At 43.2% G+C, this 19,851-nt stretch overlaps 1 protein-coding gene and 1 pseudogene across 5 annotated transcripts in view; one reads left to right on the forward strand and one right to left on the reverse strand.

Annotated features, from left to right (window-relative positions):
* LOC147435387 (uncharacterized) overlaps positions 1 to 19,851 on the reverse strand; it is a 216,382-nt gene that overhangs the window by 187,909 nt on the left and 8,622 nt on the right. The window lies entirely within an intron of this gene.
* Positions 13,036 to 14,317, forward strand: LOC147435388 (uncharacterized; annotated as a pseudogene).

Genomic DNA, 19,851 nt, shown 5'->3' on the forward strand with positions numbered 1-19,851 from the left:
GGCCAAATACATCAACTCTCAACGGCCTGGTTCTATCACCAAAGTAATCCATCACACCATGGTTGCTTCACGCATCAATTTCCATCAAGGGGCTAGATGGAATGTCAAGCCCATGGAAAACAAAGACAAAAATGATGCAAAGGGAAAAACCAATGCTCAAAATTCTTCCCAAGGTTTTTCCAATAACAGCAATAACAATCGGTCCAAGGAGAAGGAAGTTTACAAAGGCAAAAACAAACTCTCTTCTGAAGAGCTTGAAGCTTTTCGCAAGGACCATAAGTGTTTCAAATGTGGGGAGCAAGGACATGGCTATCGTTCTTGCCCTAAGAAGAACACTCGCAATGAGACTCTAGGGCTTCCACCATCGAAGCTCCAAAAGAGGATGCTCATTGCAAAGGATCATCACTTTCCTATGCTTGGAAAAAGGTAAGAGAGCATGATGCCTTCATCTTGTTTGACCCTGGCTCTACTCACAACTTCATATCAACGGAGTTGGCCACCAAGTTGGGCATTCAAGCTTTCGAGATGGGAGATATTGTAACGACTGACACAACTTTAAAGGGACAGCAAGTCTCCGTTACTCCCTTGATTGGGAAGTTGAGGCTTCATGTCCAAAGCTATGTCGATAAAGAAGACTTTTTCATCTCTCCTCTCCAACATGAGGATGCTATCCTAGGGACGCCATGGTTTGATCGCATGGCAGCCAATATTAAGTTCCCTAAAAGGAGAATCTACTTCACGTACAGGGGAAAGAACATGTATATAGATGCTAGTGAGCGTGGTCACACTATTCTACTTGTAAATCCTCCTGCTTTTGATAAATCAATAAAGAGCTCAGTTTTTGCGTACATGATTTTTGTCAAAGAGTCTCCAAAAGATCCTAATGTTTCATCAAATGTAAATGATAGGAATCAAGAAGAGTTAGACTTGTCTAATTTTCTAAAAGGATTCCAAGATGTGTTTATCGATGATATCCCTATGGACTTACCCCCAAAAAGAGGGGATGATGGCCATCGAATTGAGCTCCTTCCAGGAAGCTCACCGCCTAACAAGCCTCCTTATCGAGTCTCTCAAGCTCAACAAGAGGAGATCATGAGGCAAGTGCAGGAATTGGTAGACAAAGAGATGGTGAGGCCTAGCTCCTCTCCCTTTTGTTCTCCAGTCCTTTTAGTGCAAAAGAAAGATGGTATATACCGTATGTGTGTAGACTATCGAGCACTAAACCATATCACTATCCAAAACAGATTTCCCATGCCTCGGGTAGAAAATCTATTTGATAAGCTACAAGGATCTACCTACTTCAGTAAGATTGACCTTAAAAGTGGCTATCATCAAATAAGGATAGTTGATGAAGATATCCTAAAGACTGCGTTTCGTACAACGTTTGGCCTTTATGAATATCTAGTCATGCCTTTTGGCTTGACTAATGCACCAGCCACGTTCAATCGTCTAATGGAGAAAATTTTTAGATCCTACCGTAAATTCACTAAAGTGTTCTTTGATCATATATCATCATCTCCAAGTGATTTTTCAAGCATTGAGGGAGAACAAGCTTTTTCTCAACCAAAAGAAAAGCGAATTCTTCTTTCAAGAGATTCAATACCTCGGTCATATTATCTCTCAAGATGGTATCCGTATGGATCCATCAAAGTTAGAGGTAATAAAAGCATGGCCTAATCCAAGGAATCTACATGAGCTAAGAAGCTTTATTGGTATGTGCGCATACTATAGACGCTTCATAGCAAAATTCTCTCAAATAGCAGGACCACTACATGACTTAACTAAGAAGAACATTAAGTATGTATGGACTGCTAAGGAGCAAAATGCTTTTGACAAGCTCAAGGAGAAGCTTACCTCTCAACCAATCCTCATGCTTCCCAATCTCTCAAAACCATTTGAGGTCCAATGTGATGCTTGTGGTGATTGCCTTGGAGCAGTTTTTCTTCAAGAACGGCATGCCATAGCATATGAGAGCCAAAGGCTCAATACGGATGAATATGTCTTGGGCATTTATGAGAAAGAGCTTTTAGCTGTTCTACATGCCCTAGACACATGGAAGCACTACTTATTGGGGACTCCATTTATTCTATGAACCGACCACCATGACGCAAACCAAGTTTTCCGACAAACAAATGAGGTAGGCAAATTTTCTTTCGCAATTTAATTTCCATATTGCTCACATTGTTGGTAAGCATAATCAAGTGGCCAATGCACTTTCACGACGACGACCAAAAGTTAATGCGGTGTCTATAGCTACTCACAATGATCTATCTTCTTTGATAGATGAGTATGCTACTGACCCTAACTTTAGAGACATAATGTCAGCCCTTGCTTTAGGGAAGAAAGAGGAACTATTCACCTTGCAAGATGGTTATCTTCTCCACGGCAATAGGCTATGTGTTACCCATTCCCTTCGTGGGAAAGTTATGTATGAATCCTATGCTCCTCCCTATGCGGAGCATAGAGGCATTCAACCTACTCTTCGAGGAGAGTAAACGTACTTCTATTGGCCTATCATGAAGGTGAACATACAAGAGTATGTTTCAAAATGTGTAGTATGCCAAAAGACCAAGTATGATAGAGGGAAGCAACCTGGATTACTTCAGCCATTGCCTATTCCAAATTCACCATGGGAGAGTATATCAATGGATTTCATCTTTGGATTACCCACGTCTATCCATGGGAATATGAGAATATGGACAATAGTCGACAGATTTAGCAAGCAAGCACACTTTATTTCTATTAAAAATACTATTAAGGCACACAAAATGGCAACTCTCTTCATATCACAGATTTTCAAACACCATGGATTACCAACATCCATCGTGTCAGATAGAGATCCTAGAATGACCACTAATTTTTGGAAAGGTCTCTTTGAAAATCTAGGAACAAAGTTGAATTTCTCTTTGGTTTATCACCCACAAACGGATGGCCAAAGTAAAATAGCAAATCTTACGATACTCGATCTACTAAAGACTTATGTTACAAAAGTAGATCAACGCTCACAATGGGAAAAGTACTTACCTCTTGTAGAGTATGCCTACAATAATACTGTCCATACTTCTACGGGAAAAGCACCTTTTGAGATCATTGAGGGAAGATCTAAAAGTCCCTTGCTACTCAAAGTACATGGGAAGATCTTTGTTGCCAATGAGTATAGCCATGACCTACAAGAATCTTATCAAAAGATTAAGGAGGCTATATCCATCTCTCAACAACGCCAAAAAGTTGTTGCTGACAAGCACAAAAGGGCCTTAACGTTCAAAGAAAATGATTGGGTCTTACTTAAGTTTCCTAAGGCTCGATTAAAGCAAACGACGGGCAAAAATCCTACGGGCCATCAAAAGTATTACGCTAAGCTAGCAAAAAGATACTATGGTCCTTTCCAAATCTTGAAGTCCATCAATGAGACGGCTTACCAACTCAAGTTGCCCAACCATTGGCTCATACACAATGCCTTTCATGTCAGCCTACGTAAGCCCTACAAAGGAGAGCCACCGAGTGAACCAATTATTGAAGACCCTCCCGAAGTTGAAGACCAAGAAGAGGTGCTACAACCCGAAGCTATCCTTCGGCATGAAGACAAAGTACTACGACATGGTAAGATTATCCGACGTTATCTTATTAAGTTCAAAAATTATCCTTTTGAAGATGCTAGATAAATGGAAGGAATACAGCTTAAGGATAGTATGAACCTTGTCAATGCTTACAATGCTACATTAGAGTAAGTAAATGTACAAATTTCTTTTAAATGACCCAAGTTTTTGTCTTATAAGACTAGTTCTCTTTTTAATTGTGCACAAATATAAATAGTATACATGCTTAGAATCATGTTTGTGATGACGACGTCTCTCAAACACCAAATAGAATTTGTCACTCTACTTTCGGAAAATGAAATGGACTAAAGAGCAGACATGCTTGCGGGGCAGCCATGTCTCCCAAGCACCAAATGGATTAGTCATCCATCTTGGAAAGACGTGATAGGGTAAAAAGGAATCCTCTACCCGCTAAGTAAGATTGATTAACGTGGCTGGAGACAACTAATTGCTATGTTTATGTTGCTATCTTCAATTATGATCACCCGCTATGTTCACAAAGTAATTTCTCAAAAGTACTCTCATTAATTTCCGCTACTCTCGAGTTAATAGGCCAATTCCATTACAGACGGCCAAACAACAACTACTACTAGGAAAACCTCTAAGCTGTGTAGATGTAAATGGGGGAAAATGGATGTGTGTGTGTGTGTGTGTGTTGGGGGGGGGAGGGGGGGTGCTTTCCTATCTAGGGGTATGAAACCATATGCTCAAGGAGTATTATCATGATATGCATGTAGCTAGCTAGCTCCATGATTCCGGTACCAAACTGGGGTTGAGAATGTCATGCATGGGTAGGTAGAGAATAAAGAGACCACGAAGAACAGTGCTCGGATCTCCCTATGATGTACTCTCTAAGCTCTATATCTTGGTTCTCTGGGTCGTATCCGCCTGCTGTAATGTCACTCCAAGTGGTAGGAGAGGTGCTGGAGTAGCTCTTTAGGAAAAAGCTGTAAGCTGGGACTCTCATCCTCTGCTAGAGGTGGTAGGTGATTGGAGGAATACCTCTCTATGTCTCTGGATCTCAAGTATCAAACGGCCTAGCTGTCTCTAGTCTCTGAACTCCATCATCTCTCTGAGTTGAGGTCTATCCTGTGAGCAGATCTAAGTATTGGCTCTGTATGCTCTCATAATCTCAGCATCTGCATACATAATGCTCCTCATCCTCCACCCCATGTACAAATACTCTCCAAGTCCTTGATCTATGGGGATGCCAGTAGCCTGTCTTGCCTTGATCTCCAATCTGTGGGATGACACTCTAAGCTTTCCTATACCCACCTGGGCACTATGGGGCATGTATGTGTCCATATATCCTGGCCTCAAGATGAAGCCATCCTCAAAAGATAGTCAAGAAATTGTCTCTATAGTACAGCGTTTGCAATGGAAAAGGCTGTTTGAGTGTGATCCAAGTTTCTTTGATGTATAGCTACCAGAGATCCTATCTGAAGATCTAGTTCCTGTGTGAGGCCAAAAGCTGGTGAGTCTAGGTCATACTGGAACGGCAAGAGCTGCTCTATATCAAGACCTTGTGTACTAAACCACTGTGTTATCTGTGCATGCCAAGATCTACTCCCTCAGGCGTCTGCTAGCTATCTGGAGGCCTCAATATCTTTATATGAGAGTTTGTCTTGTGATAGCTCTCTCATCCTCTGAATGAAGCCTATTGTCTAAAAAAGAGCCTCCACTAGCATGGGTGGTGTAGCCATCTCTGCTCTAGCAATATTCAGCAAGACTGAGGCTTTGCTGCCAATGACATGGGATAGCATAATAATATGTGGCAATCTCCGTCAACCAAGAGGCCATGAGTCCACGTGCCCAAACAACTACTCTAAACATCACACAGGGGGTAACTAGTGACAACGACACGCTAGTATCACGACGCATACCCTCTAATCTTTCTTTGGCTGCACTCACCATAAAGATGCGGCCTGTGATGGCTGTGAAAGTGACCCAGAGGTACACATAAGGGTCTACCACCTCCATGTGGCCTCCGACTAGTGTAAATATATATACCTAGATGAATCCAGGATAAGCCCAGATTCACCCTTGAAGGAAAGTGCAAGGTATAGACCCATGGTAGTCACCCACAAGACAATATAACCATCAACTCCATCATGCATAGTATTGACTAAATACCACGACATCCCCACTAACGTCGTCAGTGCCCAATAGTGGGTGTAGAACTATGTACTAACATATGCTCCCCAACACGACACACACCACACGCACACACACATGAGCATACATCAACACAAAGTTCAGCGTCCATGTGGCCTCCGACTAGTGTAAATATATCTGTACTCCTAATTTGTCAAGGGGTATGCAAGATCAGAACTTTGGTTTTCCCAAGGTTCACTATGAAGCCTCTGTATATGCAGAAATCATCAAAATCCTAGAGATGTTGTAATCCCTCTTGTGACTCAAGGTTCACTGTGAAGCCTCTCTGTATGCAGAAATCATCAAAATCCTAGAGATGGTGTTGTAATCCCTCTTGTGCGCATAGCACAATATGAACAGGGGCACCTGCTAGCTCCACGCCCTCCCCCCAATGGGGACATCCTCAGCTATCTCGTCAATGTAGAGGCCAGACAATGTCCAGGAGTAGGCACCCTTGCTTCACACTAACAGCAATAGCAATGTGCTCTGAGGTGCTACCTAGACACTGTACTCGGTCAGTCACCTGCTTGTATAGAGAGTAAATGCCCCAAATCATCTCTGAAGGCACACTAAGTGTCTGGAGGGGCTAGAAGACTTGTCCCATGAAACTGTGTCAAAAGCTTTGTAGAAGTCGATAAAGCAAAAATGTGGTCTCCCCTTCCATAGCTTTGCCTGGTCAATCAAGCAATGCAAGTGATGGTATGGTCAATAGTAGAGAAGGCTTATCTAAAGCCAACAGCCTGTACCTGTGCTCGTCATAGGCCCTCGCTCTCCACATATGAGTAGAGCTTTGGCCCCAAGGGATTTTCAGCACCAACATTGCTACAAGAGTATGAGAAGATGTTTTCTACAAATGAACAAAAGTCTTTAAATCTCGAGACACCCGGAATTGCCAATGGGCACAATGGAGTGCATAGTCCACTCAGCTGGTATTCCCTCTACAAGTGATCGATTGGGCGCCTGAGGCAAAGATGAGGTGCTCACTCTACATACCTCTAAAATCTGTGGAGCCTGTCACAAACTGATGACAGGGCATTATTATAAAGTTGTTCCAACTTATGGACAATTGTCAAGGGGCCTAAGCTTAAAAAATAAAGCGTAAGATTTTGTTGACGTGGTTGCTGTACGGACAGCCGTGATTTACATTGACAACAGTACGGATTGCCACAAAAAGTGTTGACTGCTGACGTGGCCTGACAATACGGAATTCCGCAAATTACACTGGCTATTTTTAGCACTACAGCTTTTGGGAACTTTGCTATTGGAGTAAAAAGATTTTGAGGCTCTGCTTTTGGGCATCCCTTGTACCAATAAATAAGTGGGTTGGGCCTCATTACTCAGTGCATCTGGACGTAGAGTCTGAGAGTGAGCACCTGCCGACTCTCTTGTACTTTGAACACAGATTAATATAAAAAGAAATACCAAAAGGGCGCCAATCTTTGGGGCCAATACCTCTGGGCACGGAACTACGCCGGGCCATGTCGTCTTTGTGAACTGTTTTGAAGTGAATCTCTATTGTGTCGCAGTAGAATCTTGACTTGGGGTGTCCAAGTTTGTTACATAGCCGCCATGCAGTCCTTGTAGACGTGTGTGAAAAGGTGGTGTGCTATCAAACTTCAAAGGCTAAGCAAGGTAAGTGTGGTTGCGCAAATGGGGAGTCCACTATGTTGCCACCCTTAGGCCCATGGCGGGATGCAAATTGTTGTTGACGTGTCAAAGCCTTGAAGAATGGAGCCAACTTGCAAATCCTGGCCGAGAGGCCTAAACCCTAAGAAGAACAAGTAACAGAAGAAGAAATCCTACCAAATTATGGGGACCCCGTCCGATGGGGCCCCAAGTGACATAAAGGATTAAAATAAAGCAGGACCCACACACACACACAAAAAGAATTTGCGTAGCAACTGATGACGTGGTAGTTTTTGGATTTTCCGCTAACAGTGCTGACGTGGCAAATTTCCGCAAAACGTGCTAATAGTGCTAACGTGGTAGTTGTACGGAATTCCGTGATTTACTTGGCAGCTTTTTGGCATTGCTTTTGGACCAAAAGCTTTTGAGTTTGAAGGCTTTTCATGTAAACTACTTTTCATAGGCCAAGGGAATTTAAATATGTGCAAAGGGCTTATTCTCTGGCATGCTTCCTAGAGAAGGTGCAGAGTTTGGAGTACTGGCTTGTATTGTGTTGATGCAATATAAGAAATACCGGAAGGGGCGCCAAGGTTTGGGCCAATACTCTCTGGGGTGGAATTCCGCCACTCCGTGTGTCGTGTCATCTCTCTCTCTCAGTTCAGCTGTTATTGAAGTGCTAAAAGTCTGTTCAATCTGTTCTTTTCTATTGGCACGTGGTGCCTGTCTTGTGACAGTGGTATCAGAGCATCAGATGCGTGCTTTTCTGAAAGCATACCGGTCCTACCAAAGAGCAAACAGAGCAAACCAGCGCTTCCAAAAGTCTACTGGAATTTTATTTGAAGTATCTTCGGGTCCCGACCCCAGACATATTAGCCACTCCCACCCTCACTTCATCGCGCATTGGGCGCGCTCCCGTCTTCACCACTCATGTCTTACTCGGCATAAGCCATAAAGATCACTTGCAAGAGAAGGATCCAAGATTTGTGTCGAGTCACTATTTTTCTCAAAAGCAGTGCCATGCAGATGTTGATGTCTATAGCTACCAAGCCGCACACTCCAAGGACTTGGCAAGCTTTTAAGAAAATTTTTGCCCGAAGTTGTATGGTTTCTAACATCTTCCTACGGAGTGCAACTTCTGGCAGAGTGGGGTGTCCTGAAATGCTTGCCATGGAAACCCTAGCAGATTATAACTTGAAATTTCTCGACATCTCTCAGTAGATATCTCTTCACGAGCTGATGACCTTAGAGGTCTGTTGTGATTGCTATGGCTTGGAACTATCATCGCCACCATAGGAACACCACCTATCCAAGAGCTGATGGACCATGTTGTGGTAGGCTACAACCTTATGGAAAGACCCTATCCTAATTTTTGGTGCAGGTTTCAAGATGGAAAGTCAATCGACTTTTCGAGCTCGACCGATGTCGAGATTGCTTTTTAAGTTTGAATTTTGTTTGAGAACTTGTTTGGTGACCCCGTTTGATGGAGCCTCAAGTGACATAAAGGATTAAAATAAAGCAGGACCCACAAACACACAAAGAAGGATTTGCATGGCAATTGATGATGTGGCAGTTTTTCAAACTTTCCATTGACATTGCTGACGTGGCAAATTTCCACAAAACGCACTGATAGTGTTGACGTGGCAGTTGTACGGAATTCCATGATTTATGTCGGCAGCTTTTTGGCATTGCTTTTGGACTAGAAGCTTTTGAGTTCGAAGGCTTTTCATGTAAACTGCTTTTCATAGGCCAAGGGCCTTTAAATATGTGCTAAGGGCTCATTCTCTGGCATGCTTCCTGGAAAAGGTGCAAAGTCTGGAGGACCGGCTTGTACTGTGTTGATGCAGTATAAAGAAATACTGAAAGGGACGCCAAGGTTTGGGACGAAAACTTTCTGGGTGTAATTCCGCCACTCCGTGTCGCGTGTCGCGTGTCGCGTGTCGTCTCTCTCTCTCTCTCAATTCAATTGTTATTGAAGTGCTAAAATTATGTTCAGTCTGTTCTTTTCTATTGGTATGTGGTGCCCGTCTTGTGACACAAATCAATCCTCCTTAGTGGCCCTCCTAAGCCATCCCATTACAAATAACAAGGCAATGTTGTGACCCTAGCCGAAGTAGGTGGCGTCCATACGCGATGGGTGTCTTAAAATCTGCTAAAATCCTCTCCACTCCATTCTCATTGGATGGGTGTAGACTCTGAAACTCCTCAAAGACATAAGTCTCACACTATCAACTCTATATCCACCTGTTGACATCTCCCATGAGGAAGACCGCACCAAGGCTGAAGTACTTCATAATCTCCTCAGCTAGGCAATGAGGGTGCATATCCCTCCTCCCTATCCTCCTCTCTAGAGCCATCCTCTGTATATCTCCTATTGGTGCAAACTTCGACCCTAATGGATTATGGAACAATATAAGATATGGCAACGTTCATATAAATTGCTCCTCCTATGACGGGTTTTAGGATTAGGGTTTTTACGTGGAGGTCATAGAGGCAACTGATCATGGCGTTCATTTGGCCAGCCACAAACTCTCTCTCTCTCTCTCTCTCTCTCTCTCTCTCTCTCTCTCTCTCTCTCTCTCTCTCTCTCTCTCTCTCTCTCTCTCTCTCTCTCTCTCTCTCTCTCTCTCTCTAGAAAGGTGGTCCATGCCAAATTCCAATCTCTATGTCAAAGCTAGAATCCTTTCTGCCATGCACTGACTCTCTCTAGATTCTCTCCTCTCTCTAGAGAGTGCTTACTTTCTTTCTCCAAACCTAAATTTCTGAATTTCTCTTTCTACTACAGAATCTCTTTGTTGATTCTCTCTCTAGAACAGTGCAAAAGTTTCTCTTTATAAACAATGATTTTTTCTAAGCCAGGTGCTAAGAAAGACATCTGACAAGAGTGCTATCCATGCGCAAGCCTTTTTGAGTGCATGATGGTAACGTGTTCCTTCCATAGCCATGGCTTCATATGGGGTGTGTATGTGTGTTTGGTTGTATGGTGACCTTGAAAACAGAGAAAGATTCTTTTACATCTATCAAAGACCGAAGTCGAACTATGAGACAAATCAGCTGTACATGGATGTATAAAACACAAAGTAGTTGTGTTTTTTAGTACCCCTAGAGATGGAGCGCTATCTCTAGGGGTACTATGCTCAAAGTAGTGCAATCATGAAGATGCATCAGACTATCTAGCTCCATCTTGTGCTAAGCTGGTAGTTTTTGGTACATGGGTGGCTCAGGGGTGAAGGCAACCCGAATGAATGCTACTAGGTCTACCAACACTTGGCGCGTCTCTCCGCCAGCCTGGTAGTGCCAAGACTAGATCTCTTGGATCTGTCTACAATGGAGTCTAGAGGCTCTGTATCCTGAAGCTCGCGGTCATCTCCTAGCTGTGTTGATCGTCGTGGCTTGGATTATGGTGGTCCCTCTCTGTGATGAATGGTGGTGGATCTGTGATCCTCTAGAAAAAGCCTATAAGTTGTGACTGTCTCCCACCGTCTGGGACTGTTGCAGACTCCATCAATGCCTCTCTGTGTCTACGCATCTCCAATATGAACCCGCCAAACTGGTGCTGATCTTTGTACTCCATGATCTACGTAAGGTAGGCTAGCCGATGAATAAAGTCTCATATCTGCATGTGATATCCTCATATACTCTACACCTGCTTCTCACTCTCCACCTCCTCACTGCATAATTGGCAGATCCTCTTTGCTCTAGGGATATGATCAACTCTGCCCGTTGTTAAGAAGTGCGAAGTGCGGCTAGCGTTGGGCCTTTTGACTGCGAGAATTCGCATCAAATCAAGCGAGTCACAAAAGATTTGAAGCAAAAGACACACCATAAATGAACAAAACTCCAGCCATGAAAGGTTTACTTTGAAAAAGAACCAAAATCAACTCAAAACTGTGGTGTGTGTGAAGATTTGGTGTAGCCTCGCTCCCAATTAACAAATGCATTTCTCTTTCGCCTTCATAAAACCCCTAAATTAACGCTTCAATTCTTTGTCGTGGCCATTCCACGGAAGCTTCAGAACTTCATTAGAGAAGTCCAAGTGATTATTTAAGTGGGAAAACCCTAATTGGTGGCCTCACAATCTCTAACGTGCAGTGGAAACAACACGGGACTGCACTAGCACACCATGATTTGGAGCTGACGTATCCCTTTGTTAGATGTCCAAAAGAGCTCATTCTTGGCTATATAAACTCACCCTCAGCTTGAGCAAGGACAGCACCGTCATTGATGTGGCATTTTGAGCTATTGTCTACTAATTTAAGGCTATTTTTGACCATTTTATAGCCATTTTTAGCTCAAAAATGCCCCTTTTCGTCCGTAAAAAGCCCAAACGAGCTGGAAAAAATCCCGTTGGGACTCAAATTTCATGTTAAACCTCATTTTTCCACTTGGCAAGCACTTTGGACACATCCTTTACCACCACACACAAAACCTGCTATTTTTAGCTGAGATCTTCTGCATTGAACTTTCTAGGCAAAATGAGCATATGCCACTCGAAACGCTTGACATTTATACATTTTTAAAGCAAGTATGTCCCTACAATTTTTGATAAATCAGTGGGAATGCAAGAATCTGGGCAAATGCCTTGGCGGAGTCCATCAAAACTAATTGACTGCATGGGATTTGGTAGCGTTGCATGAGATTGGCAGCTCCACTGCAGGGAATCTCGAGTGCACTACATAATGGAGGCTCGCAGTGTCTGCAGGGCGAGTTCCAGGAAGGCAGGTGACATCGCTCTCTCTCTCTCTCTCTCTCTCTCTCTCTCTCTCTCTCTCTCTCTCTCTCTCTCTCTCTCTCTCTCTCTCTCTCTCATGCACACACAGAGAGAGATGGTGCGGCCCTTCCCTTTCCCCAGCTGCGCTGCCCCCTTCCATCTGCCCCCCTGCAATCAGACACCCTGAGCTGCCTCCTCCCATCTGCCCCCCTGCAATCGGACTACCTGCAGCATATCGTAAAGCTTCTTCTCGCGGGCTAGGCAATGGCGCATATCATAAAGCATCTTCTTGCGAGCCAGGAAATGGCGCTCCTGCTCTTGATTGCAACTAGAGAGAGAGAGAGAGAGAGAGAGAGAGAGAGAGAGAGAGAGAGAGAGAGAGAGAGAGAGAGGCCAGCTTTGCATTAGCCTGCGCTGGAGATTGATTGCGACTCAAGACACACACACACACACACAATGTCCCTGCAATCCGATTGCCTACAGTCGAGTGTGTGCATCCCTGCTCTCAATCTTCCCTAGTCTGATTGATTGCGACGAGAGAGAGAGAGAGAGAGAGAGAGAGAGAGAGAGAGAGGTCAGCTTTGCAGCACTAATGTTTTTTTAAAATGTGTATGCTTTTCTTAGAGAGAGCACGCATACGCAATCGAGTTCCCACTGCTTTGTGTCAATGGCCTTGTTGAAGAATAGTGCCAGAGGCGCGGCCAATAGTGCGAGCAAAGAAGTCCCCTCCTTTAAGAAGAGGGGGCGTCCCCAAATGACCGCAGAGGAGAGGTCCGCAAAGGAGTCAAAGAGGCCGAAAAAGTTAATGGGGGCGAGTGTCACAATCTCCGTGCGAGGGGAGGACATAGATACACGGCTCCTTCCACGTGTGGACAAATTCTGCATAAGGAAACATTAACAGGGATGTGTTCTGTGGAAAGAGGAGGCACCGTGTTCCATCTGCATTTTCAGATGGTGGTTCGTATGCTGTCGTCGTCTCTTATTGCCATCAACAAAAAGTTGAAGTCATACTTGGATTGGGACAAGGAAGGGCCTCCAAGTGCGAACATCCTGTGCAGAGCTCTTAAGCTAAAGAATATGCATACCATCCATGGGATGGTAGGATACTGCATGAAGGACGAAGGGGAGGCGCACTTTCAGAAGCTGACTCACATTGTCACTGCTAACAACATCAACAAGGGTGTAGAGTTGTACCTCTACGGTGTAGACGACCTCAAGAACAGGGTTTGTCTAACACCGAACAATATTTTTGACCGTGCCGCAATGTATTGGAAGTTCAAAATGCGCCACCCTCTAGGGAACGACTTCCTGTCCACCTTGCACATCATGGTGCGGACCGGAAAATACTACCCTTCATCGTCATGGATCATTCCATACCAAGGCCGAGGAATGTACCTGAAGAAAATCAGAGCAATGTGGTGCTGCATGGCTTTTCCTTCGACCGTGACTTAACAGGACGTAGTGAGTATTCTTGTGGCTGATGACTTGTACGCCAATGCACAACCAAGAATCAATTGGTTTAGGTCTTGATGGGATGCTATAGAAAGGTTAGCATCATATTATTTTGATGTGTTTCCCATGCATTCATTGCTTTAGGTACTTGTCACTGTCTGTGAATAGCAAGGAGCTTACCGATATGACCGCGTTTCAAGCGACCGACGTCGACGCTCCAAAAGCCAATGTTATCATCATTGATGACAGTGAGGATGACGACGACGGTCCACAGATAGGCGATGACTTCATGCCACTTGTGCATCGTACAAAGGCAATGCTTGTTGCATCTTGAAGGTTTTCAATTCATGACTATTGCTTTTTCTTGAACCTCAGATTTTTTTCATTGGAGTCTAACTTGTCGGGTTCTTTCTTGTTTATATTGCAGATCGTAATGGAGGAGGGGGGTCATTCGAATGTTGTGGAGGCCACTGACACGCAGGACACATTGGAGGGAGTGGAGGAAGGCCTGGTCGAAAGATTACAGGAAATCCTGCTGCAAATTTGGACTGAGGTCCATGGCCATGATAATGGCACCCTTAAGTCCATAAAAGATTCTGTAGAGTCAATAAAAAATGTAGTTCAAGATTGTCAAATAAATGTAGTGGATATCGAGGTAGCTCAGCTAGAGGAGCAAATTTTGTCATTACGCAAGGAGGTTTCATCTTTAAAAGTGCAACTGAATAAACTGAATGCACTTGTGATAAGACTCAACAATGTAATCGGACGATTCTGTTCCTGACTTTAATATGGTTGCTCCTCATTTTCTCTCGATGCCTCTTTATGTCTTGCAATTGTCATTATATGAACTTGAATTTGTGCGTTACGAGTTGGTTTTATTATGGCGAGCCCTTACCTATAAACCTCTAAGATGCCAAGGAATCTTGGCAAAAATGAATTGATTTTGAAGTCTACCAACAAATTAGACATGTTTTAATGTGATAAAACACGCAACAGTGCCACGTCCAAGGCCTCGCCTGCCGGTAAGGTATGTACACAACTGCAACTGGGACATCCGTTTTCACATATATCACACTATGTACATTATAGCACTTGGTCCCACGTAACAAAAGCATTAAGAGTGAGGTAGATATTTTAGTTTCACAGTATGCACGTGCCATGGTACGACATCCACCCCCTCTAAACTTGCACATCCTCTAGTATGTGTCAAACATCTTTTTGCAAGTTTAGTGTACATTTAAGTCAACATACATGTCAATTTCATTTTCATCTCCAATGAAGTCTAGCCCATCATCCTCTCTTTCTTCATCCCCATCCATAGCAGTCTCATCATGATCCTCATTTTGACTTTCTTGCGAGTCAAGGGGATCTCATTCAGCTCTCCTTTTGAACACCTTGATCCTTTTTCCTGCAATGGGAATCTTCATTTCTATCCCATCCAACTCATGCAAAGTGTAAGTTGCATTCCATGTACATGATTAACCACGTAAAGACCAAACCATCTTTTTGAAAGCTATAAGTTTCATTCCCATGTACATGATTAACCACATAAGGACCAAACCATCTTTTTGAAAGCTTTCTTATTGTTGAAAGTTGGTTGTCAAGACTACTGTCATACACCAACACCCAATCACCTTCCTCAATAGCTCTAGGTCTAAGCCTATGTCTTTTGTCAAACCTGTTTTTATTCTTTAACCTTGCATCTTTCAATCGTGCTATTGCAATCTCAATATCTTGAGGCCTTCTTTCTAATTAGAAGGTCTTCCCTACTCATTCCATGTGACAATTACATCCTCAATTGGCTTTACAGGTTTCTAACCATACATCAACTCATAAGGCATATAACCAGTAACTGAGCTATGAGTTATACGATCAACCCATAAAGCGTAAGGCAACAACCTAGGCCACTCTCCCAATTCACCTTTGCAGGCCCTAGCCAAAGCTTTAATAATACGAGGATGCCCATGCTTTGATTTTCCATTTCCGTCAGGATTGTATGCAGTAGTGCAAGCAAGTTTAATGCCCAACCTAGAGAAAAATTCCCTGGCTTTGTCGCCATCCAACTCACCCCTGTCTGCTGTTACTTTCCCAACACATCCATAACGGCTAATCACATCTTCCCGGAGGAACTTAGATATCCCTTCCGTGCTTTTTCTTCTTAAGAGCACGACCTTCAACCTCGTTGGTAAAGTCTTCTCGTGCAAGCACTATGTATCTCATTTGCCATAGGCCTAATGGCATTGTAACCAGATCTACTACCCATTTATAGTGCATGGCCAATGGATAAGTAGGGTGCAATCCATCACGATGACGCACATTTAAATACATTTGACAGGTTTCACTAGACTCCACAATGTGAGATATATTTTTATACATACCTTTCCACCAATACCTCTTTTGCATTTTAGCAAAGGTGGCCCATACACCTTTGTGTCCAGCATAAAGACTCTCATGAAACTTTTTAATAAGATCCTTTTGAGTGTCCTCATCATTCACAACTCTCAACGGCATCCCATTTCTATGTTTTGGATGCTTCCACAAGTACCCATCTTTCAAAAAGTATCCATAGGCTTTTCTACATATTCCTTTAACTCTTGATCACTTTACCCTTCTTGCCTTGTCAAAGTGCTCGGATAATGTTTCAAGTGCTCAGATAACGTCCAATGCGCAACCAATAACCTTGATATATGTCCTCTGTAAATTTGACAGGCAAACATGATCACTCTTAGCATGAGAGATACTATTTTCATACCTTTCTTGAAGCATATCTACAACTAAATTATCTTTACTCGCAATATGCTCAAACTCTCGATTCAAGGACTTTATGTAGGCAATCCATCTCAACATAGCAATGTCTAGAGTTGAGCAGCTTGTGATCATTTCAAGAAGGGGTAGACAATCGATCTCTACTATTACATTTGCTCCTACCAAATACTCTTTATCACATTTCAGTGTTGTGACTGCTTCCCATAATTCCCTTTTTACTTGTGGATGATTGCGTTGACAAGCACTTAGGAATTTTGCTCCAAATCTCACCACATATCGCTTGCCATCGTCGTCATCTTGCCCAATTGCCCATCCAATTCCTATGGGGCTAGTATCCACTGTCACAATCACATGTCTTCCACATTCAGAGTTTACTTTTCTCAAAGCTAGAAATGTAAGCAATAATTTCTTTAATTTCCTCATGACATGTGTATGCATTTCATCCCATTGAAATTTCTAGTTCTTTCTCAAGAGTTAGGTTCTACCACATGCGCATAATGTGGAATCTTTAATATAAAACACACATGCACCCAAGAACCTTTGAACCTCAGTCACATTTATACATGTGTCTTTCATTCTTTGAATTACAACAATCTTTGTTGGACAAGGTCTTTCTACCATATGGTCCACACATATGTCCTACAATAAGATTTTCATTCACATCAAACACTGACTTTTGTCCAGACAAGGTAAGGTTCACTTCTTCCAACCTTTACAAGATCTCATAACAATCATTGATATGATTTGCCACATAATTGCGGCACCCCCTTAAGTCCAAAGCCACATCTATATCACTTACATCACATCCTTTGATTGGCACATCATCAAAAAAGGGCATCCTTTTCATGCGATTTCCACCACAATATCTATGCTTCTCTTATGCAAGACTCTTGGCTAGCTAATCATTGTAATACGCTTAGGTCTCTACACAAATTTGATCAATGGTGGAGAAAGGCTCTTACTACAATCTGGAAGTTCCACTTGCCTCTTAAGGAGCGTATATTTCTTTACCGCTGTTTGTTGGGAGTTCTTCTGGTTGGAACTCTCCTTGCGGCATGTCACATCAGCTCCTCTCGTTTTGTCAGTTGCTCCGCTCGTAATGAGCTTGTCGGACGTCTGCTCTGGGATTGTCGCTTCACCAGGGCTTTCCTTGACCGCGATTCTGCTTGTATGCACCTTCGATTTCCCTCAGCAATTTTCCAAACACAATTCTGAATTTTTGGCATTCTTTCGACTTCCCTTCAACGATTTGCCATCTTTTTCACATGGGTCAACTTGGTCGCTATGATCTTTGTGGCGCCAATGCAATTTTTGCATGTTTCATCGGCATGAGGCGGATCCTTTTCCCTTGTTCAAGACTTCATTGAGGCAATCGTTACATTTACCCTTTGATATTTGGGACATCCACGGAAATCTTGCAACTCTTCTATGTTTGCTTTTAGTGCTTTCACATCACAAAACGTTGTGTTCCTCCCTTTGTATCTTATCTTTTTGGTGGGTTTTCCTAGCATTGAGGTTTCGCACTTGTAATTAATCAAAATAGATTTACAAACAAAAAAAAAGTGTGTGTGTGTGCGCGCGCGTGTGCGTGTGAGACAGATTTGATTTGATTTGATTTGGTATTAACGTCCGCGGGGGGGCAGAAATGACCCATAGGACCTCAAAGTGATACATAGTCTCCCCTCACGAGGGAGACTATGTCTTGGATAATAGGTCCGCAAAGGTAGAGCAACCGCTTAGAAGTGGTTGAAAGTTAGCCCGGATGTGAGCGTATTCTGGGCATTCCAATGTCACATGTGCTTCATCTTCGGGAGCTTGCATTGTACATGATGTGCATATCCGTTTAGAAGCATCAATTTTCAGCCAGCCCTCAGTTTCTATTTTGAGCATATGTGACCTTGTGCACATCAAAGAGATGGCTCTTCGTGCCATGTGGGGCATGGGTGTTCGTATGTGGGCCTGAGCTTCCATTGGGTTTGTGCTATAGCCTTCCCAATACTTTGTGTTGACATGCTTGCAATAGTATTCAAATTTCGAGCGGTGTTGCGTTGTCTTCCACTTGGTGAGGAGGCTATTTAGTAATGCAATTTCAAAATTCAGCATGTGTTCTCCCTCCTTGCCCTCCTCAATAAGCATGTCCACATATGCCTCTACATTCCATTTAGCGAACCATTTCTTAATGTCCTGTATGAGGCTCGATGACAGAAATTTGCTTTTTTTTGTCTTTTGCGGCGCACATCCCGTTTCCCATGCAATGCGGGGGATTCGAGTAGTAGGCATCGCTTTGACCTTCATGATATACGTGTACATTTTTTGCAATGCTTTCATTTCTAGTGGTCTCTTGCCTGTCTCCAAGAGTAGCACGGAGTATGGTGTCGTCTTTTTGACCCCCATGTGTCGACATAGAAATTTTTTCTGAATTTTTTCAATTTCATTCTATGTGTGGGCTGAAATGCTTGCTCCCCATATTTCCACTCCGTAGAGGATGGCTTGCACTACGCATGTCTCAAAAATGGTCGCTTTTATCTCCCATCTTTTTATGCTCCTTTGTGTGCACATGTTTTCAAATTGATAGTACTTGGCATGGCCGATGTCAATTCTATTATGTGCGCATTGTCCCCAAGCATAGTTGCACGGGATGTCAATCCCCAAGTACTTGAAACTGTCGACTTTCTCAATTTGTTTCCCTTGATACATGAGGGGGGCGTGGATATCCATCTTACGAGTCTTTACAATCATGAACTTTGTTTTATCTACATTGATTGATAGACCCACATTTTCACAAAAAGCATGTAACGCATTGACCAATTTCTGTAGAGCTGTAATGTCATGGGCGAAAAGAGCCACATCGTCTGCATAGATGAGCATGAGAAGTGTAAACATCCCGATGGCTGGTTCATCCCCTTCTAGTTGAGCGAGGAAGCTTTCTATTTGATCAATGCACAATCCAAAAAGAGTAGGGGAGAGAGGGCATCCTTGTTTGACCCCCATGTTGCTCGAGAAGCTTTGGACAGCCTTTCGTGCGTTTTTAGTTGACATAGGACTCTGTCATAGAGACGTGCTACCGCACTCCTGAGATGCATCGGTACTTTTATGCATTCCATCCTTTTCCATATACCCATTCTCGGGACCGTGTCAAAGGCTTTGGTGAAATCTACAAAGCAACAGTATAATGTTTTTCCCTTTAGCCGACTCTCTTCCATTAATACCCTGAGTGAAACAAGGTGATCAATGGTGCTATGTTTTGGTCGAAAACCTGCTTGTTCTTTTGCTCGTTTTCCATTTGTCTCTGCCCATGTGCTTCTGCTTTGTTCTAAGATGCTTCCCAAAAGCTTTGCCATGCAAGATCCAACCATAATGGTACGGTAGTTGGTAGGCTGATTTACATCCCCTTTTTTGTAAAGTGCTTTGATCCAGTTCTTTTGCCAATCCTCGGGTAGCCCTTGAACAATGGCTTGGTTTAGCATTCTATGTATCCACTCTGGCTCTCATACCTGACCATTTAAGCATTTCTGAGTTCAAGTGTAGTATGTCCGGAGCTTTCCCATT

This window comes from Adiantum capillus-veneris, chromosome 18 (genome assembly GCF_014529385.1).
Source record: "Adiantum capillus-veneris isolate H3 chromosome 18, ASM1452938v2, whole genome shotgun sequence".
In the NCBI taxonomy this organism is placed as follows: Eukaryota; Viridiplantae; Streptophyta; class Polypodiopsida; order Polypodiales; family Pteridaceae; genus Adiantum; species Adiantum capillus-veneris.